This window comes from Mandrillus leucophaeus, unplaced genomic scaffold, assembly GCF_000951045.1.
Source record: "Mandrillus leucophaeus isolate KB7577 unplaced genomic scaffold, Mleu.le_1.0 Scaffold547, whole genome shotgun sequence".
Taxonomy (NCBI): domain Eukaryota; kingdom Metazoa; phylum Chordata; class Mammalia; order Primates; family Cercopithecidae; genus Mandrillus; species Mandrillus leucophaeus.
Window position 1 is genome coordinate 3,383,953 of NW_012105886.1, and position 22,302 is coordinate 3,406,254.

The window sequence follows — 22,302 nt, forward strand, 5'->3', positions numbered from 1 at the left end:
GACTATTAATCCATTTTAGAAATGTTCCCCTTCAGGAGTATTTTAATTTTAATAATGTCATGGTGCAAAATCTAAAAACGTGAAGGTCAGAAAAGAGAATTTTATGTCTCAATTAATGGATGGAAGAGGATTTGAGAGTACATCACAGGTTGTCTAATGCCTTGGTTTTTAAGTATGAAGCTGGCACAGGATGTGTGTTATACAGATGTTTAATGGCCAAGAAACCTTGACGAAAATTTCAACAGGGAACTGGTACCACATGAGACTATTTTTGTAAGAAGTATAGCATAGGATTTCCATCACATACAAGTTATATAAATTAAGTAGCAGCAAATATATAACCAACCCATTCATTTTTCCTGCAATGTGTCTTAAGCCAAGTGCTTTTCAATGTCTGTATAGTAAATGACAGACTGGATTAAGAAAACGTGGCACACATACACCACGGAATACTATGCAGCCATAAAAAAGGATAAGTTCATGTCCTTTGTAGGGACATGGATGAAGCTGGAAACCATTCTCAGCAAACTGTCTCAAGGACAAAAAAGCAAACACTGCATGTTCTAACTCATGGGCGGGAATTGAACAATGAGAACACTCGGACACAGGAAGGGGAACATCACACACTGGGGCCTGTTGTGGGGTGGGAGGAGGTGGGAGGGATAGCATTAGGAGATAAACCTAGTGTAAATGACAAGTTAATGGGTGCAGCACACCAACATGGCACATGTATACATATGCTACAAACCTGCACATTGTGCACATGTACCCTAGAACTTTAAGTATCATAAAAAAGAAATATATTTGAACACTATTTAGCAAGTATTCCTTGAACTTTGTATCACCTTAATCTTTGCTAGAAGAAATCTTTGCTAAAGAAACACAGCTCTTCCTTTATAAAATTTACAGTGGCAAAAACTAAAGAAACTTCAGTATTGTAAAATGTAAGAGAAATTAAAAGAAAGGACTGAAAAACTCATTTTGGAAGGTGAGGTTTCCTAAACTATGTTCAAAGGACAGGTATGTTTTTGCAATAATTTGAATCTTAGCAAAATGTCTGTGGAGGAGAAGGAGAGAATACTTTAGTGGAAATTACTGTTCTGTCTTTTTTTTCTGAAACCAGTCTAAAATGTACTATAAGTATTATTCAACAGGCGTGAGTAGTTTTTATTTATGGTCATTATTTTTGGTGGTGGTTCTAATTTCTGTAAGTATCTTGTTATGCAAAGTGTGCCCCAAGCACCACTGTCTTTGGCATTACCTGGGACCTTGTAAGAAATGCAGATTCTCAGGACCCAGTCCAGCCCTACTAGATCATAATCTTCATTTCAACAAGATCCTAGTTGATTCATGTACAGCAAAGTTTAAGAATTACTGTTCTAGATAAATTTCGATACATTCTAGAATCACTTGGGGAACTATTAAGATCCTGATACCCAAACCATATTCCATATCCATTATCCATTAATTCAAACTCTGATGAATGGATCAAACCTGGGCATTAGAATTGTTTTGTGTAAAGCTGCCCACGTAGTCCCAGTGTGCACCCAGGTTGAGCATCAGTGCATGAGCTATTACCACCATGGCACTTAGAGCAGCAGCAGGTAGAATTTAGAGGCATTTGTCAATACTTTATAAATTCTGATTGTCTAAGTTGCTTTGTGAAGCTCACTGAGTGCACACAGACTATTAGCATATCCTTTTAACATGTGTGTGAAAATTTAATTAGGAATCATTTGAGCAGCTGCTCTTGAGACTGGTTTTTCCTTTCCCGGGATTTCTCTTCAGACAGGTTTGGCTGCATAAAATGTAAAACATTGAAGTTTTTTGGTTCCCTTAAGGATTATGCAGTAACAACAGTTGATCAAAGATAAACATGATGAACTGAAATAGGATGTACTGTGAAAGAGTCATTTCTCCCTATACAAGAATTCATCTGAAATTCCCTTTTGCTTGGGCAACTTCCCTAATGAATAAAGATTTTTTATCTTTTAAAATAATTATTTCTTTTTATAATTCTTGAACCATAAATAGTAAAGTATTACTATTAATCATTCTTAGTGATAAAAATAATCATGTTTTCTAAAAATGATAAGCATTCAAGACAGTAAAATGTTACATGTTAGAAATTTAGGAAGATCAAAGAGAATCAATGAACAAATTTAATGTACCTTTTGTCCTTTCCTATAAAACTTACAAAAGACATACATAAAATACAAATTTTAAATAGAACTAACAGAATCAGGTCTCTGATTTCCTACATATTTCTGTTGCAAAATAATTTTATGGGATGTTTATCAGCTTTACTAACATGCAAACAAATTATACTTCAGTGACTTAAGTATTCATAGGTATACTTAAGTACTCTTAAGGCCAAAAGTGAAAAATAAGATAAACACACATTATCAAGTGTCCTAAAGTTATGTTTGGAGATAAGCCCAATGAATATAAAAATAGTTATTTCATGGATAAGATTTTGATATTTTCTTCACCAAGTATCATTATTTGTATTTGTGATTGTACATGTATTTTAATTCTTTATTTTATAACAACTTAGACTGACAGAAATTAGAAAAAATAGCACTAAAGGAGTGGAACTCCCATAACAGTAAAGAACTCTGAAAAATGACTTCTAAATAAAAGCAATAAAACACTAGCAAAATTTGTCAAAATCAGCTTTTTCAGAATTCTCAGAATGAGCTAACTTTGCAAAACCTGAAGAGATTTTAATAATGAAGAGACCTTCATTATTAACAAATGACTGAAACTTAGTACAAGGAGCTTCATGGTATTTCAATTTGCCTCATTTTCATCCCTTTTGTAATAATTCAATGATATCCTTGAAAACCAGCCGAGTAGCAGCCACTGGAAGGGGAAGGCCAGATCTGAAGTTCCTCAAGGTGCTCTATCTCTAGAGAATTGTATATCTAGGGCATTTGGTGAAATAATCAGCAGCAATTTCCTAACACCATTGATGCAGAGGTGATGATACCGGTTGAGGCAAATGGTTGTGAAATATTTTTTTTTCCAAATTTGTAGAATACAATGTCAATAGGAGACTTTGGAAAGTTCCTACTTGTTTCTAAGAATCTAGAATACCAGGTGCATGCATAAGCATTGCACAGGTGTAGGGCTGTGCACATGCTAACAAAAGACCTGAGAGAGCCCTAATGGTTCACCTCTGGCCATCCTTGGTACCTTGCAAGTGAAGGTCAAAAGTAAATTAATAGAGCATTGAAGCTGTGCCCCAATGCACATACAGACCTTTTGACAAAGGGAGGAAGACTTAGTGATTTAAGGTATTTAAGAAAATTTCTGTATAATCATTACCTGAACATTAAGCTAACCAGAGACCTTCGTGACTGCACACAACAAGGAATACAAACTTTGCATACTTAGTTCAGGAAAGTCACCAAATAAACAAAAAACAATAGAAAACAAAGCAGATTAAAAATCATAGTAACAACAAATCCTGGAGAGGGGATCTCATTTCCAGAGTTGTTCATATTATATTGAAATTTTCAGTTGATAGTGACAGTAGACAGTCAAATATCTAGACAGAGAAGGGCAGGTCCCTGTTGAAACCTTACCTCTGAGCCAAAGACAGTTTAAAGCCTGAAAGCCAAGCTACAAGTCAAATCCTGGGAGCAGATTGAGAATATTTCTTCCCATTTGTCATGTTTTCCTCTGATTGATCCCCATCGTTCACCTATTTTACATATACCTTCCCTTTCCTAATTGGTTTTCTACACTGCCATGCCCACCTTTGAGTGGTGCCTTTGTGTTAGGCTTTCTTTGCATACTCACAAACAAATCAGCATGCGTTCCCCTATACTGAACCCATAAAAGCCCAAGACTCAGTCACTCTGGGAGAGAAACCACCCTACTCCTGGTGGAGGACCTCCCTTGCATCCTCTCTTTGCTGAGAGCTGTTTCATTGTTGAATAAAATTATTCTCTGCCTTCTTCACTCTTTGTCAGTGTATCCTCATTCTTCTTGGACATGGGACAAGAGCTCTCGTCTCACCAAATGTGGGCACAGAGAAGGTTGTAATATCTTGGCCCCCCTGCCGTTTGCCAGGGGATGGCAGCTGCTCCAAATGACAGAAATGGCAGTGGGGCTAAGCCAGCCCTGAAGCCATGGGCTGAGGCAGTGCAAGCGTGTTGCCACCTAGTTGTCTCCAGCTGGCAAAAGTGATCAGGAAAGATCCTGTGTTGTAATTTTCAAAAAAAGTTGTGAGATGCATAAAGATATAGGAAAGTAAGGCCCATATACAGGAAAAAGTATTCAAGAAAAGGTGTTCCTGAGAGAACTTAGATGTTGGATTTATAAGTTGTATTATTTTTCTTTTGATGCCATATCAAGTTACCAAAAACTAGTAGCTGAAAACAATATAAACTTATTATTCTACAGTTTTGCAGCTCAGAATTTCAGCAGGATCACTGGGCTAAAATCTAGGAGTCAGCAGGACTGACTTCGTTTTTGAAATTTCTAGGGCGTGATTTATTTCCTTGCCTTTTCCTGCTTCTAAAGACTCCCTATGTGTTTCTTAGATCATTGTCTTATTATTCCCTCTTCAAAGCTTGAAATAAAGGATTGAATTTTTCTCACTTTGAATCTCTCCAACTCCTCTTGCATAGTTGCATCTCTTTCTGACTAAAGACAGGAAAGTTTCTCTGCTTTTAAGGACTCACATGATAGAATTAGGAATGCCAGAGAATACAGAATAGTCTCCCAGTCTCAAGGTCCATTAATTAAATAACTCCTGTAAACTCCTTTTAACCATGTAGTGTAGCATATGCACATATTTAAATGATTAAGAAATGGACTTCTTTGGAGAGTCATTATTCTGCATATCACATAAGATAAAGACTAAATCAGCTACTACAAATATGTTTTTTAAAATCTAAAGGAAACCATGTATAAAAAAGTAAAGTACAAGGACTATTTCAGCAGAGAATATCACTAAAAATAAAAATTGTGAAAAGAAATCAAATGGAATTATTGATGTGGAAAAATACACCAGAAGGACTCAACAGCAGACTTGAGTTGGTAGAAGAAAGACTAAATGAACTTCAAAAGAGGTCAACTGAGATTATACATTTTGAAAACAAAGAGAAAAGAATGAAGAAAAAGAGAAGAATAAACAGTTTCAGAACCTGTGGAGTGCTATTACGTATACCAACATACACATAAGGAATACCCCAGAAAGAGAAGACAAATGAAAGAACAAAAAGAATATTTGAAGAAATAATGGTCTTCAAATATTCTGCTGTTGAGTCCCTCCTTTCACCAGAAGGACTCAACAGCAGACTTGAGTTGGTAGAAGAAAGAGTAAATAAACTTCAAAAAAGGTCAACTGAGATTATACATTTTGAAAATAAAGAGAAAAGAATGAAGAAAAAGAGAAGAACAGAGTTTCAGAACCTGTGGAGTGCTATCACATATACCAACATACACAAAAGGAATACCCCAGAAAGAGAAGACAAATGAAAGGACAAAAAGAATATTTGAAGAAATAATGGTTGACAATGTTCCAAATTCAATAAAAACATAGATCTACTTATTCAAGAAGCTCAGTGAATTCCAAGTAGGAAAAACAAAGAAATCTATATTTAGACACATTGGAGGTTGTTAAAGGTGAAAGATTGAGAATCCTAAGAGCAGTGAAAGAAACATTATTCATAATATACAAAGGCTATTTACTTGATTAACTGTTAAATCCTTGGTAACTACCATAGAGACCAGAAGGCAGTGGGAGGATATATTTAAAGTGCTATAAGAAAATGACTGCCAACCAAGTATTTTATATCAAACAAAACTATCCATTAAATATGAAAAATATAGTTAGACATTACTAGATTAAAGAAAACAGAGGATTCATCCTTAGAAGACATATCCTATAATAAATACCAAAGACTGAAATGAAATGACAATAGATAATAAAAAAGTACACATAAATAAAGATTTCTTATAAAATAGCTTAATAGGTAAGTATAAAACCAACTTTTTGTAGTCCTTTTTTGTTTGTACACCTTTTTTTTGTTCTATATGATTTACAAGACAGCTTCATAAAGCAATAATTGTAAATATGTATTGCTGGGCATACAATGTATAAAGATTTAATTTGTATGACAATAATAACACAAAGGAGTGGGGAGAAAATGGATATACAGGAGCAAAGTTTTTGTATACTATTATAAGCAATTGGTTTTAATTGGAATTATACTTTTGTAAATTATGATGTTACTTGCAATTACTAGGGCAACCACTAAAAAAATGAATAAAAATATAATAAAAAATGACAATAGAATTGAAAGTCTTAACAATTTTCAGCTTATCTACACACCTAACAAAACAGCCTCAGACTTCATGAGGCAAACACTGCTAGAACTGAAGGGAAAACTAGACAGTGTTATAAAAATTCTTAGGAAAGTCAATACTCCACTTCTAATAATGGATACAACAATTAGGCAAATGATCTTCAAGGAAACAGAACACTCACATAACACTATAAACAAACTCTATGTAACAGATATCTCTATAACACTCCACCCAATAACAGTAGAACACAAATTTTTCATAAGTTCCCATGGAATATTCTCTATCATAGACCATATATTAGGCCTTAAAATAGAATGAATACATTTTAAAAATTTAAAATTATGTCAAGTATTTTCTCCAAACACAATGAAATTAAATTTGAAATCAAGGACAATGAAATTTTTAAAATTCTTAAGTGTATAAAATTTAGACAACACACTTCTAAATAACTATCGGGTTCAAAAGATACATGAGAAAAGTTAGAAGATACTTTGAGACAAATTAAAATGAAAACATAATAGACCAAAACGTATGGGTCACAGCTAAAGAGGTAGTTATAGAATTTTTAAAAATAGTGGTAAATGACTATTTTAAAAGAAAGAAAGATTTCAAATCAGTAACCTAAACGTTTGATCGAGAAACTTGAAAAAGAAGAGAAAATTGATCTCAAAGTAAAAATGAAGAAAGAAATAATAAAGATTAAGATATATATAAATGAAAGAAGGGATAGAAAACAATAGAGAAAACTTTTGGAAAAGTTGGTTCCTGGAAAAGATCAACAAAATTGACAAACATTTAGCTAGAGTGATCTGATAAGGCAAAAAGAGAGGACTCAAATTACTAAAATCAAAACTAAAATCAAGAATTTTAGGGCATTGCTACTGCCTTTACAAAAGATTAAAAGGGTTAGAAGGAAATACTCTTTGAAAAATTTTATGCGAAAAATTCATATATATAAAAGGGAAATATTTCTAGAATGACATAGACTCTTGAAACTGACTCAAGAAACAGATCATCTGAATAGACTTACAAATAAGGAGGTTATATTAGCAATTAAAAAACTTTACACTCATAAATACTGTCCCAGATGGCTTCACTAGTGAATTATACCAAACGTTTAAAAAAGAATTATCATCAATCTTTCACAAACTCTTAGCAAAAAAATAAAAAAAAAAGAAAGAGGCGAGAGCATTTATCTACTAATTCTATAAGGTCAGAATTATTCAGATACTAAAACTATAAAAAGATTTCACTTGAAAATAAAAGACCAGTATAGACAAATATCCCTTTTAAATACAGACACATAAATCCTCACAATACTAGTCAACCAAATCCAGCAACATATTAGTAAAAAGGATTACATACAATAATTAAGTGGGATTTATCCAAATGTTGGATAACACACAAACACCAATCATTATAACACATCATTATTATTAGAATAAAAGATGACATGATGATACAAGTAGATGTAGAAAAATAATTTTACAAAAGCCAACACCTTTTTATGATAAAACACTTACCACACTGCAAATAGAAGAGAATATCCTCCCTTGTGGGCAATAATCAAGATTCCAGGTCCTTCCTGGGTCTATGTGATGGCCAAGATGCCTCTTCCCTATCAGACATAGCAGAACTTCACTTTACTAATTGAGGACATTATTTAATGCAGAACTGAATAAAAGTGGGTCCCCACCTTCTCTCTACCTTAGCCATTCCAGTGGCTCTTATGGACCTCAGTTTCCTCATGTGCTTTTTGAAAGGGTCAAAGGAAGGACAGAAGAATTTGATGACATCTGAGGTAGCTTCCACTTATGTCTGACTCTAAAATACCTCCCTCTTTAGACTACCAGGTCATAAACAAGGCATCACCATGTGGCTACAGGAAGCACTCAGGTAAAATAGGGACCTGCTTTGGCCAACCTATAAAAGGACAGAAAGAAGCAGGAGCCCCCCACTCCCCGCCCCCTAGTCCCATCTCTTGTCTGAGACTGAAACCTGGGCTGATGCTGTCTAACTCTGCACCTTTGCTATGACCCATGCCACCCCTCCTTGTCACACTCTGAAGATTTTCCCAGGGGCTTCTCATTCCACCTGCCATATTCCTCCCAGCTCCCCAACATAATGCAGCCAAGATCTCAGGCCCATCCCCTAGTGCTGTTTTGTGAGGACTGAACATTCACCGTGGCTCCCAGTCACAGCCCACTTACAGGTTTCAGCTCCACAGTCCGGGGAATCAAGGCAGAGCTGGGCCTCCTGAGCCCACACTGGCAAGAACCAGGAGATGCCAGTTTTGTCCCTGAGTTTCCCAGCCCTTAGCATTATGTGCTGTTTTCTGAGGACCCACAAGCTCTACCATCCTCAGACTCCCCATTGCCTCTGTCTACACTGCTCTTCCTTTTCCCTCCTAAGGGCCTGCATCACCCTCCTCCTTCAGTAGTCCATCAGGCCCATGCTCTGTCCTCGTCAAGGCAGTAACTACCTAAACGATGAACTCTATGTCCATGCCAGGCAAGGATCAACTGACCTCAATTCCAGAGGGACCATAGGATAACCCTGATTTACCTTCCCCTTTCCCTACTTCATCCCATATTTCTCTTTCTTTCCTTCTCCCACCTTCTGGGGCTTCCAGTTCCTTCTTACCCCATCCCCATATCCAAAATACAGAACACCCTCAACCTGATAAAAAAAATGTATCTACAAAAACCCACAGTTAAAATCATACTTAACAGTGAAAAAAATGAATGCTTCCTGCTGAGATGGGAACCAGACAAGGATGTCTTCTCTCACCACTTCTATTCAGCATTATACTGGAGGTTCTAGCTAGAGCAATTAGGAAAAAAAGAGAAAAGGAATGCAAATTGGACAATGTTTTAGTTTATTCTCACACTGCTATAAGGAAATATCTAAGACTGGGTAATTTATAAAGAAAATAGGTTTAATTGGCTCGTAGTTCCATAGGCTGTCCAGGAAGCATGATGCTGGCTGGCAATCTTGGGAGGCCTCCGGAAAGTTTTACTCATGGTTAACGGCAAAGCAGAAGCAGTTGTCTTCACATGCCTGGAACAGAAGAAAGGTGGGGGAAGTGCCACACACTTTTAAGCAACTAGATCTCATGAGAACTCTATCAGGAGAAGAGCACCAAGGGGGGAAATCTGCCATCGTGATATAATCATGTCCCACAAGGCCCCAGCTCCAACACTGGGGATTACAATTTGACGTGAGATTTGGGTAGGAACACAAGTCCAATCCATATCAGAAAAGAAGTAAAATTATTTCTCCTTGCCAGTGATATATTTTGTGTATAGAAAATCCTATGGAATCCAAAATAAATTATTAGAACTTACTGATTCAGGAACGTTTCTGGATAAAAACTAATATATGAAAATCAGTATATATTTATACAATAGAAATGAGCAATCTAAAAATAAAATTATAGAAATAATTCCATTTACAGTAACACCAAAAAATAAGAAATAAAAGAAGTATAAGACTCATATACAAAATTCTGCAAAAATATTGGAGAAAGAAAAATGAATAATTGAATAAAAAAATTCCTAGTTAATGGATTGGAAGACTTAATGTTGTAAAGATAGCAATACTCCTCAACTTGGTAAACAAATTTAATGCAATCTCTGTCAAAATCATATCTGCTATATGTACCAAAATTGGGAAGCTAAATCTAAAATAAACTCAAAATGGACTAAAGACTTAAACCTAAGACCTGAAACCAAAAAATTTCTAGAAGATAACATTGGAAAAACCCTTCTAGACATTGGCTTAGGCAAGGATTTCATGACCAAGAACCCAAAAGCAAATGCAATTAAAAACAAAAATAAATTTGTTTAAGCTTATCCTTGATTTTATTGTATGTGCTTTGGGTTCCTGGTCATAAATCCTTGCCTAATTCAATGTCTAGAAGGGATTTTCTAATGTTAGACAACCCTATTAAAAAGTGGGTGAAGGATATGAACAGACGTTTCTCAAGACATTTATACGGCCAACACACATGAAAAAATGCTCATCATCACTGGTCATTAGAAAAATGCAAATCAAAACCACAATGAGATATCATCTCACATCAGTTAGAATGGTGATCATTAAAAAGTTTGGAAACAACAGATGCTGGATAGGATATGGAGAAATAGGAATGCTTTTACATTGTTGGTGGGAGTGTAAATTAATTCAACCATTGTGGAAGACAGTATGGTGATTCCTCAAGGATCAAGAATAAGAAATACCATTTAACTCAGTAATCCCATTACTGGGTATATACCCAAAGGATTATAAATCATTCTACTATAAAGACACATGCACACGTATATTTATTGCCACCCTATTAATGATAGCTAAGACTTGGAATGAACCCAAACAGTTGTCAATGATAGACTGGATAAAGAAAATGTGACACATATACACCATGGAATACTATGCAGCCATAAAAAAGAATGAGTTCATGTCCTTTGCAGGAACATGGATGAAGTTGGAATCCATCATCCTCAGCAAACTAACATAGGAACAATAAACCAAACACCACATGTTCTCACTCATAAGTGGGAGTTGAACAGTGAGAACACATAGGCACGGTGAGGGGAACATCACACATCAGGGCCTGTCGGGGGGTGGGAGGAAATGGGAGGGAGAGCATTAGGACAAATACCTAATGCATGAGGATCTTAAAACCTAGATACGGGGTTGATAGGTGCAGCAAACCACCATGGCACATGTATTACTACGTAGCAAACCTGCATGTTCCGTACATGTATTTCAAAAGTTAAAGTAAAACAAAAACAAAAACAGATGAATAGCTTGTACCTAATGAAACTAAAGAGCTTTTCCATGGCAAAAGTAATAGTCAGAAGAGTAAACAGTCAAACCATGGAGTGGGAGAAAATCTTCACAATCTATATATCTGACAAAGGACTAATATCCAGAATCTGCAATGAACTCAAATCAGGAAGATAAAAACAATCGCGTCAAAAAGTGGGCTAAGGACATAAGTAGACAATTCTTAAAATAAGACATATAAATGGACAATAAACATATGAAAAAATGCTTGACATCACTAGTGATCAGGGAAATGCAAGTCAAAACCACCATGCAATACTACCTTACTCCTGCACCTTTGCTATGACCCATGCCACCCCTCCTTGTCACACTCTGAAGATTTTCCCAGGGGCTTCTCATTCCACCTGCCATATTCCTCCCAGCTCCCCAACATAATGCAGTAGATGTTGTCATGGATGCAGCAAACAGGGAACACTTCTACACTGCTGGTGGGAATGCAAACTAGTACAGCCACGATAGAAAACAGTGTGGAGATTCCTTAAAGAACTAACAGTAGAACTACGATTTGATCCAGCAATCCCACTGCTGGATGTCCACCTAGAAGAAAAGAAGTCATTATTCAGAAAAGATACTTGCACGTGCATGTGTATAGCAGCACAATTCACAATTGCAAAATTGTGGAATTGACTCAAATGCCCATCAATTGACAAGTGGATAAACTATGGTGTATATGTATGATGGAATACTATGCAACCTTAAAAGGAATGAATTAACAGCATTTGCAGTGACCTGGATAAGATTGGAGACTATTCTAAGTAAAGTAACTCAGGAATGGGAAACCAAACATCTTATGTTCTCACTGATATGTGCGAGCTAAACTATGAGGACAGAAAGGCATACGAATGATACAATGGACTGTGCAGACTTGGGAGAAAAGAGTGGGAGGGGTGAGGGATAAAAGACTACAGATATGGTGCAGTGTATACTGCTCGGGTTATGGTCACATCAAAATCTCCCAAATCACCACTAAAGAACTTACTCATGTAACCAAATACCACCTGTACCCCAATAACTTATGGAAAAAATTAAAATAATAAAATAAATAGGGACAAGCGGCCATGCATAGTGGCTCACACCTGTAATCCCAACACTTTTGAAGGCCAAGGTGGGTGGATCACCTGAGGTCAGGAGTTCAAGACCAGCCTGGCCAACATGGTGAAACCCCATCTCTACTAAAATTACAAAAATTAGCTGGGCGTAATGGTGTGTGTCTATATTCCCAGCTAATCAGGAGGCAGAAGCAGGAGAATCTCTTGAACCCAGGAGGCAAAGGTTGCAGTGAGCTGAGATTGTGCCACAGCACTCCGGCTGGGTAATAGAGCATAACCTTGCCTCAAAAAAATTAACTAAAAATATTAATGGGGGAAAGGAAAGGGGTCAGAATAGCCTAAGAAATCCTGAAAGAGACAAAGTCAGAGGACTCGTACTTCCAGATTTTAAAACTTACTATAACCATGATACTATACCATATACTATAACCATGATAATACTGGCCTAAGAATGAACACTTTTCAATGGATAAGAATTGAGAACCCAAACAAAAACCCTACACTTTTGGTCAAGGATACCAAGACAATTCAGTGCATGCAAGAATAGTGTTTTTGACCAATGGTGATTGGAAAGCTGGATACCTATACTACAAAGAATGAAGTCGAACGCCTACCTCATACTATATAAAAAGTAACTAAAAATGGGGCATAGACCTACATGTAAGAGTTAGAACTTTAAAAATCTTATAAGAAAGTAGAGGAGTAAATCTTTATGATTTTTAGTTTAGGCAATGGTTTCTTAGTTATGAACCACAATTGCAAGTGACACAAAATAAATAAATTGGACTTCATTACAATTATGATTATTATTTTTGCTTTAAAGGGCACCATTAAGAAATATTAAAAGGCAATTCAAAGAATGGGAGAAAATGTTTGCAATTCTCATAATGCTGTAAACAGTATTCTCTTGTATCCAGAATATATCAAGAAATTTTATAACTTCTCAATAAGACGACGAATAATTCACTTAAGAAATGAGTCAAGAATTTGAATAGACATTTCCCAAAGAGGATATACAAATGGACAACAAGCCCACAGAATTATGTAAACATCATTAGTTAGTAGAAAAATGCAAATCAAAATCACAAAGACATACTATTTTGTGCCCATTAGTATGGCTACAATTTTTAAAAGACAATAGCAAAGTATTGGTAAGGATGTGGCATAACTGGAGCCCTCAGACATTGCTGTTCCATTGTAAAATGATGTTGCCACTTTGGAGAACAGTTTTTCAGATTTTCTAAACATAAAATGTAGAATAATATCATAATGTAGTTATTCAAATTCTAGGTATATACCAAAGGGAAATGAAACAAATATCAAGGGACCCCCCCACCCAAAATTGACAAAATCCTAATGTCTATCAACTGCTAAATGAACAAAGTGTGGTTTACCTATGCAATTGAATATTATTCTACAATAAAGTAGATGAATGAAGGATACGTGCTGCACCGTAAATGAACCTTGAAAACACTGTGCTCAGTGAAAGAATACAGTCACAAAGGATCACATGTTGTATTACTCTACTTATATTAAAGGTCCAGAATAAATAAACCCATCAGACAGAAAGTAGACTTGGATTGTTAGGGGTTGAATGGGGAGTAACTGCTAATGAGGTGATAAAAATAGGAAAATTAGAGTGGTGATGGTTGCACAATTCTGGGAACATTCTAAAAACCACTCAATTGTATATTTTTAAATTGTGAGTTTTATGATAGGTAAATTATATCTCAATGCTATTATTAAACTATAGTAAAATTATCAAATATCTTTTGCCTACATTCTGTAAATTTACCCCATATTTTCCAAATGTGCTTCTTTCTCACATAGATAGATATATAGATATATTCATTATAGGTAATGCCAACTTTGATTACTTGAGGGCAAATTTCTCCACTTTATTATTATTTTCCCCTTTATACTTAATAAATATATTTTCAATAATGTTAATGTCCCAATTTTCATAACAACTTTACTTAGTTTTAGCTTAGAAATGTGTGTGTGTGTATGTGTGTGTGTGTGTGTGTGTGTACCTGTGTGTTAGTAAAAAGGATTGGAAGGTAGTTGTCAAAGTATAGGGGATAAAAAAACTAAATGTCCAAACCTATTTTTTTAATTCTGATTAAGCCCTTACTAATTTGAATTTCATATGACTTTCAACTCTGGGAAAATGAGTTATAGTAACTCTGGATAGTGGTTTAGCAGTAAAAATGGTAAGAGAAATATAAAATCGAATAATTGATATCATGGAATTAAAAAGCTAAGCTAATATCTTATTTAATGGAGTTCTACAGCTTTCTTATTATTAAACCCCGTGTTTATGCTTCTTAAATATCGTGTGTTGCTTCTTAGGTATCTACACACACTGAGTACTTGACAAAGATTATATCATCTGCCATTTAATTTATGTCCACATGTATTTGCTGAAAGTTAAAAATTTAGTCACTTCAAAATGTACAGAGATACATTAGTCTGCTTGTTTGACATTTTAAATGATTGGTAAATTAAATACACAGCAAGCCTCTGTACCAAGTCTGGACCTTAAGATACCTCAATGTTTCCATAGCATTTGAAACATGAGATGAAGAGAGACCAGAAGATGCAGGAACACCGTTAAATACACTTTCATTCTCGTATTTCTGATTTGCTCCTCCATAAGGGACTCTAGTTTCATGTGGACCCAACTTTTAAGGAATTCCAGGAAAAAGAATGTCCATGGTTTTCTGTAATCTGTGAACTAAGTAGGCTAAAATTATGCTATATTTCACAGAAGTCTCTATTTTTGAGTGAGGTTCATCCAGCATAAAAAATTACACAGTTCACTCAAAACTTAATTCAGAAAGCAGAAAACTCCTCAAAGTAAATCCTTAAAAGTATTTTCTTCAACCTGAGCTCTCTGTACACACTCAAAAGAATCAAATGAACAGCTCTTTTTAAAGTGATGTTTTTACCTTGTAGATAATTGCTTTATGTTCAAACTCAGTGTTTCTATGTACACGTTTTAATTCTATGTTCCATTTCTAACAACCTTGCTCTCACATATGTTCATTTTATGATAATGAGAATGTCTACTTTATATTTACCTGGGTCTACATCTGAACTTGTAGCACACTCTGTATGTCCACCCATATGTCCTTATCCACATTTCACCCTATTTTCCCTACTTTAGACATTAGGGAACTGTAACTTAATAAAAATATTTCTAGTTATGCTGGAAGAGAAATCCAGGTCTTGTGAATTTGATTTACATACTCCTTCTGTTAAATCATACTTTTGTTCAAGACTGAATGAATGTGATGATTTTGAACACCCAGGAATATGTGTTGGAGTATTTTCTATGAAAAAAAATATTTTGTTTTGTAAGCAGTTATAGTGTATGAACCCTCATTTACACAACTCTGAAATCTTCAATCATGTAAATCAAAATTCATAGACATGTTTACTACATTTTAATACATGTTGTATTTTACATAAAAAATGTACTGGAGCTGGCAAAAGAGCCTTATAAAGCAAATGGTCCTTATAAATCATAAATCCAGGTAACTGACCACTAGTTAAATGGAGTTGTAAAATATGTATCAGTGGCTAGAATTTGTGTGTGATTAGGTTAACATAAATAGGCTAAACCTTGGTGCTATCCTTTGGATTTGTTCTTAATATGTAGCAATGCATGTATAAAAACAGCTAAAACAATCAGACCCAAATTGTCTACACACTAAACAGCATGACAGATTTTAGACAAATTGCCATCATCCTGCTTCATTTTGCTTATCTTATTGATGTATTTGTCTCTTTGATGTTTGATTTATGCATTTTATTCAGTCCACCTTTTGTTTTGAGCTAATAGTAAAGCTAGCTTTACTATTTTCATTGTGGACATGTAGAAAAGTTCAAATATTTTTGTAGTAGTTGAAATGGTACCTTTGAACTTGAAAAGCATAAGACCAATGGGGGTTTACTTTGGTTTTAAAATTTATGCCCTACAAAATGGAAGACATGACAAGCTGAGTCTCCAACTCATTTGGCGTGGTTGAATTTAATTCTTATGCCATTTTTTGTGGATTAATTAAAACTCTACTTTTCATTTTAAAGTATATACAATATTTTGCCTTCAACATCAAAAACAAAACAATATTCTGGCTATCTTGTGTGGAAGTGCATGAAGACAAGAGCAATGGACCTATGAATCTCTCATTTATCCTCAAGGCCTGATATTTAAGAAGTAGTCAATACTTAATTTCTTAAATGAACAAATGTTTGAGTGAACATTATCTTTCTGGTTTGACACACACCAAATTTGGGAATGGAGAGTGGAGACTGCATACAGTGCGAATGTGGCTTACTAAATAAGTCATTTTGATGAATTCAATGGAATCTCATGTAACTAGTCAAGTTTGAAAATTTTACTTGATTTTTGCCATTTAATTATTTCTAAGCTTCTGCCTGTAATGTACAAATGACATACATTAATTTCTCACTGTCACATGATTTCTCAGGTTGGTTACTAGCTCTGCTGGTCAGTTTTCTATAATACTCTCTAGAGTATCACATTATCTTTTGACAGACTGGTAGTTAACCTAGGTCTTCATTAGAAAGAGAGGACAATATATTGGTTTTAAGCATTCTTAATAATGAGATGATTTTTTTCCTAACAAAATAACAAAATTGAAATGTAATATATTAGTAATGAGTATTACAAAGCTTACTAATTTCATTTACATTCATTCATCCAATAAACATTACTCACAATTTCAGGCACCTTATTATGTGCTAAGTAATGTTTACCAAGTTATTCCAGTGACCTTTTAATACATTATTATTTCTAGACCTACTGGAAATAAGGTTGAATTTAGCTTGACATAAATGTATTAACACTTGCTATTAGCATAAGTGCAGGGATTTAGAATTCTCCATCTATGTTTGTTAGACAATAAGTAGTTAATAAATAACTTTTAATTGATACATTGATAGATCCTTTCTATCTGAGCTAATTAATTGCATTAGAAAAGATGGGCTATGTTATGATGAAGAAACATACAGTAGGTTATATAGATTATATTAGTATTTCTAATTATTTACTCTCCTTCAGCTCAGGCCATCCATCTCCATTGGTTTCTTGTGACTTGTAGTGCCTCCTTATAGAATAACGTATATTCCTACCCCATTGCCATGGGGCAAAGCCATTTGTCTTGCTTTTGCCAAGGGAACATGAAAGGGCATGACGAATATCACATTCAAACAGACACTTTAATGGCCATTGTATGGTTTCACCCTCTTTCCTCATTAGCATTAGGGCAAAACAGGGGCTGCTTCCTAGGTCTACATCCTTGGATGGAGAGTACTTCTAAAGTAGAAATTCAGAGCTGGGGCTGACCCAAACCATCATGTAACATGAGAGAAAAATAAGCGATTGTTATTGTAAACCACTAAAAATTTGGGATTCTTTGTTCTTGCACCCTTATTTAACAAAAGCTGATCAATATAAATAACAGAGTCATTCTCACTCATTCTACCTGTCTGTTCTATGTGGTCTATGCTCTGTTCTTCGTTGTCCTCCCTCAAGGACCACATTTCATGGAGCTGTTACCACTTTGGCAGGTAATGTGGCAGAGAGAAAGTAACATGGCAAACCCTGCTCCAGCAGTTGACGTTTCCTCCAGAAAAGGACACACCTCAAGTTTCAAAGACCAACGCAAGTCACATAATTTACTTTAATTAAAGGGAATGAAAGGAAGAAAACTGGCAAACAGTGAAAGATCACCACAAAAGTGAACACTCCAGAATTTACAGTCTCTTTCAGAACTGATTGAGTATATCAGGCTTCTTTTGCAAAGAAGGATTCAGGTTTGGCTTTGAACATTCTCACACAAAAGACCTTTATGCATGACACTTTTTAATTGCCAGTACTAATACAGAATAAAGCAGGACTGAAGACAGCATAGAAAAAGTTCTACATTTTCATTTGAGTGAGTTCATCACTTACAATTTGGTATTTAAGAACAAAAGCTAAAACAATCCTGTTCATTAATTTGCAATACATTTTCCCGAAGATAGAGTGTTCTATATCTGTGCTGTCCAATATGGTAGCCACTTTCAACAGGGGGCTGCTGAGCCCTTGAAAGGTGGCTAGTGTAAATGTGGATAGCCAAAAGTGTATCCTATCAGAGTTCAGGTTTAGAAGCAAATCTGTTTTCAGAGAAAACAGTTTTCATCTGTTCTCAGCTTTGTCCTAGGAAAGCATCCAACTTGTACTTTTTTCCATTTTAGGTTTTCCTTTCTTGTGGGCAGATTTCCTAAAGATTGGGACTATCTGCCACCATTTTTGGAATAATCAGAAATACACTGAGGTTGTATCTTAAGAGCAATTACTGCCATAAATCTATACTCTGGAGAAACATACTTTAAGGATCCCCATAGATTTCATGATCAAGAGAATGGATATGAGTATTTTCAGAAAATTTCCAGTAATTTCAAATTATAAGGTAGACAATAGGCTTCATTTATAGACCACAGATCGTTTGCTTTGCTGTTTTTCCTAACTTCTGTTGTGCATATACAAGTCTCCATTTCACTTCTTTGTGTTGGATGATTAATAGGCATCTTAAACTAAACGTATTCTACAGTTGAAATCTTTATTTTCTTCCCCAAATTTTAGCTGCCCCCAGCATAATCTGTCTCAAAATAATGTTACTCTATTTTAAATGCAAAAATGGAAGTCATTTCTAATTCCATTGTCTCTCTCACAACCTCATCCCATTCATCATTAGCACATTCCCCTCCTCAAAATATATACAAATCCAAGTCCTCATCATGGCCTCCACTGCTGCTTCCCTAACTTACATGACCATCATCTTTGTCCAAAACTGTTGTGTGCTAGCTAATGGACCTCTTACTTCCTAATTGGCTTCCTGTCTCCTTACTGTATTTTGTCCCAGTAAAAACTTAATTAATTCCTTTAAAACATAAGACAAATTTCAACACCCCCCTGCACAAAAACCTTTTAAGGTTTACAAGGCCCTTATTATTTGGTTCCTGGCTACCCTCTTACCTTAGCTGAATAAGCTTCTTTGCTGTTCCTTGAACACATCAAACAACTTCCCACCTCAAGCCCTTCGCACTTGCCACTCTTTCTGCCCTAAATGCTTTTTCTCCAAAAATCTGTAGAGCATGCTTTCTCTTTTTATTCAAGATTCTACTAAAAAGCATCTCTTCAGAGAGGCCTTTTCTAACTCTATTATCTAACTACCCTTATTTTGTATCTTCTCACTTTGTTTTTATTTTTTCCCACTAATTTCCACCTGAATTTATCTCATACATTATTTGTTTAGTTTTTTTGTTTTAATCAGTCCCCCCCCCCCCACACAGGAATGTAAGCACCATAAGGTCAGGCTTGTTATCTTACTGCTCTATTCATATTTCCTAAAATACGGTTGGGAACAGAGTAAAGGGCAAATAAACATTTGTTGAATGAACAAATGAATCTCTAAATAATTATGCAAACATTGAATATGCTCTTTGGTAAAAGGACTTTGTGATTTGGAACTAGGTCACCTTAGACGAAGTCCATTAAGAAATCATTAGTTCCCTGCTTGTCTGGTAATTCCAAAGGCAATTAATTATAAATTGAAAACAAATTCATTTTATGTATAATGTATTTTTGAATAATAATTCACTAACACCTCAGAAAAATGAACACAAGCGGTTATGGTTTTGTGATTAAGTCAATTTCTATCAGACTTTTGTGCTATGGGTTTGGTTTTAAAGTGGTCAAGCAATTATATAGCAGTTCATATTTTGTCTGAAAAGTTAGCTTTTAAAAGACATTTACTGGTTTTAAGAAATGGCCAATATTTTGTGGCCAACTAACAGGAAAATTTTCAATTACTTAAATTATTTTCTGATCCCAGAATGCTTTACACGCTGTATCTAACAAAGCATCAGTAACTGATTTCTAAAGAAACCACTGATAACATTCCATACTTTCACTCCTCTTCAGGGCATTTTGTTGTTTAAAGAGGGAGAATGATTTCAGAGGCTCGTAAAGCCTTTTAAAGACTGCACGGCCTGAGTACTCACCTGGACTTTTAAAATGATCCAAGGCAGATGTCCTCCATGCACTTAAATAATTTGCATTCCCCAACATCTTGTTCCATTGACCTACCTCCTTTTCCTTCATCTTGTTTTTCCATTTTCTCATCCTTGACACCTGATTCTTAGCCATGGCTCTGAGGCTGGTCTTGCCAGATGCAAACCTCGTCTGGTCAGGCTTCCTCTCCTAACTATCTGAGGGTCTCATGTAAAAATTCTATTTCCAGTCTCTCTTCTGACTGCAATTGTTACAAATTCTTTTCTCTAAAATTGACCTTCACAATTCATGAGCTTCAGTTTTGTAATGCTCAAATTATACTGTTTACAAGGAAAATTATCTAGGTCTGTCTCTTTATTTTATTAGATTTGCTAGCTGTTGAATCACATAAAAGAAACTCTATTCTTACCAAGACAAATCTGCAGAGGATATTAATAGAAAACCTTAATTAATCCCCTGAAATTCTAGTGTTTCCCATTTCTCAGAAGAGAAAACTGAGGCTCAAAGAAATTAAATGATTTTTCTCCAGTTTTACTGTGGTAATAACTAATGAAGTTGGAGTTCAAAACAAGTCATACATTATTGTAAATTCCCTGCTATTTCTGCTATATTATTGATGCAAAACATATATTTTAAAAAGCAAATTTTAACATGCAATAAATGGTAAAAAGAAAAAAAAGACTCCACAAACTTAAAAGCCTTGTATCAGACTTTGAAACTTGTTCTAAAGCCTTAAAATTAAATTCTACTTTCAATGATCCTGGAAGGAGCCTTTGGTTTACATCATTATTCTTTCAAAATTTAACTAATTTAAAGGTGACATGAATAAAATATTCTTTAAAACTACAGTAGCCATTTATCTATGACCTTTAACAAAGCTGCTATTAACTTTCAATTGACTCACAGTTGTAGATTGAACCTTACCTAATAAAGTATCCATTCCTTTCTAAACCTTCCTGGTAGAGTTTTGATTTACATCTAAAAACTGTCTATAAATATTGTACTTTAGCCAGCTCCATGCTTCCTACTTCTTATTTCTTAAATCACTGTAATGCTTCAAGCCAATATTATTCCTAGTATTTTAGTAAAGAACATCTCCATTAAATACATCTGAAGCTCTCTATTTTAATTACTGGTTTCTTTAATCTAGTTTTCCTTATAGGGAATTGCAATGCCATGTGATTTTTTAAAGATTCAAAAATGTTCCCAGGTGAACTAATTATGCCATTTATTTCCATAACTATTGGAGTAGAACCTTCTGAGGGATCTTTCTGATGGATCTGTGTCCCTTGACTGTCCCCAGAAGCTCATTCCTGATATTTTACATGCACAAGATACAAATGTGTACTTAGTGTAGGATTAAATACTCATCATCTATGTGAATGAAATCTGCCTAAATATCCAAAGCCTAATTGATTTGAAATTACATTTTAGTACATAATAATTAAACATGCAGAAGGAGGTAAAGGAGGAAAAGATATGATAGAAAACAGAAATTCCAGGTCTTTTTACTCTAGATAGCTGCCATTCTCCACCTTTCTCTACCTTGCTTTGCTCCTTTCCCAGAGAGATTAACCTGGTATCCACCCCAACAGTGGTTTCCCACGTTCTCTGATCTCTGGTTAGGTTTGGTTGTTGGGGGCTTAGAAGCAGGAAAGGGGATTCATGTCAGGGTATTCTGGGTATTTATTTTGCTAGCTCTTTCCCTACAGGATTGTCTTGGGTTCAGTTGTGAGCTTCCAACTAATATTACTGTTCCTTCCAAAGTGATTTTCTGTGTATACCTCTTTTCTTCTAGTTCTGGTAGTGATTCCTTTCTCTCTTTGTCTCTTTAGCTCTAAAGAGTTAAAACAGCCTCACAGCTACTCATGTAAGATTACTGCACTATTCCTTTGGGATCTCCTTTACTCACACAGAGTGCCTTTGTAAATAACTCATTCTGGGTTTACTATAATTTAAGTGTACCATTTCTTTCCTTTTGGGATCCTGTTACCT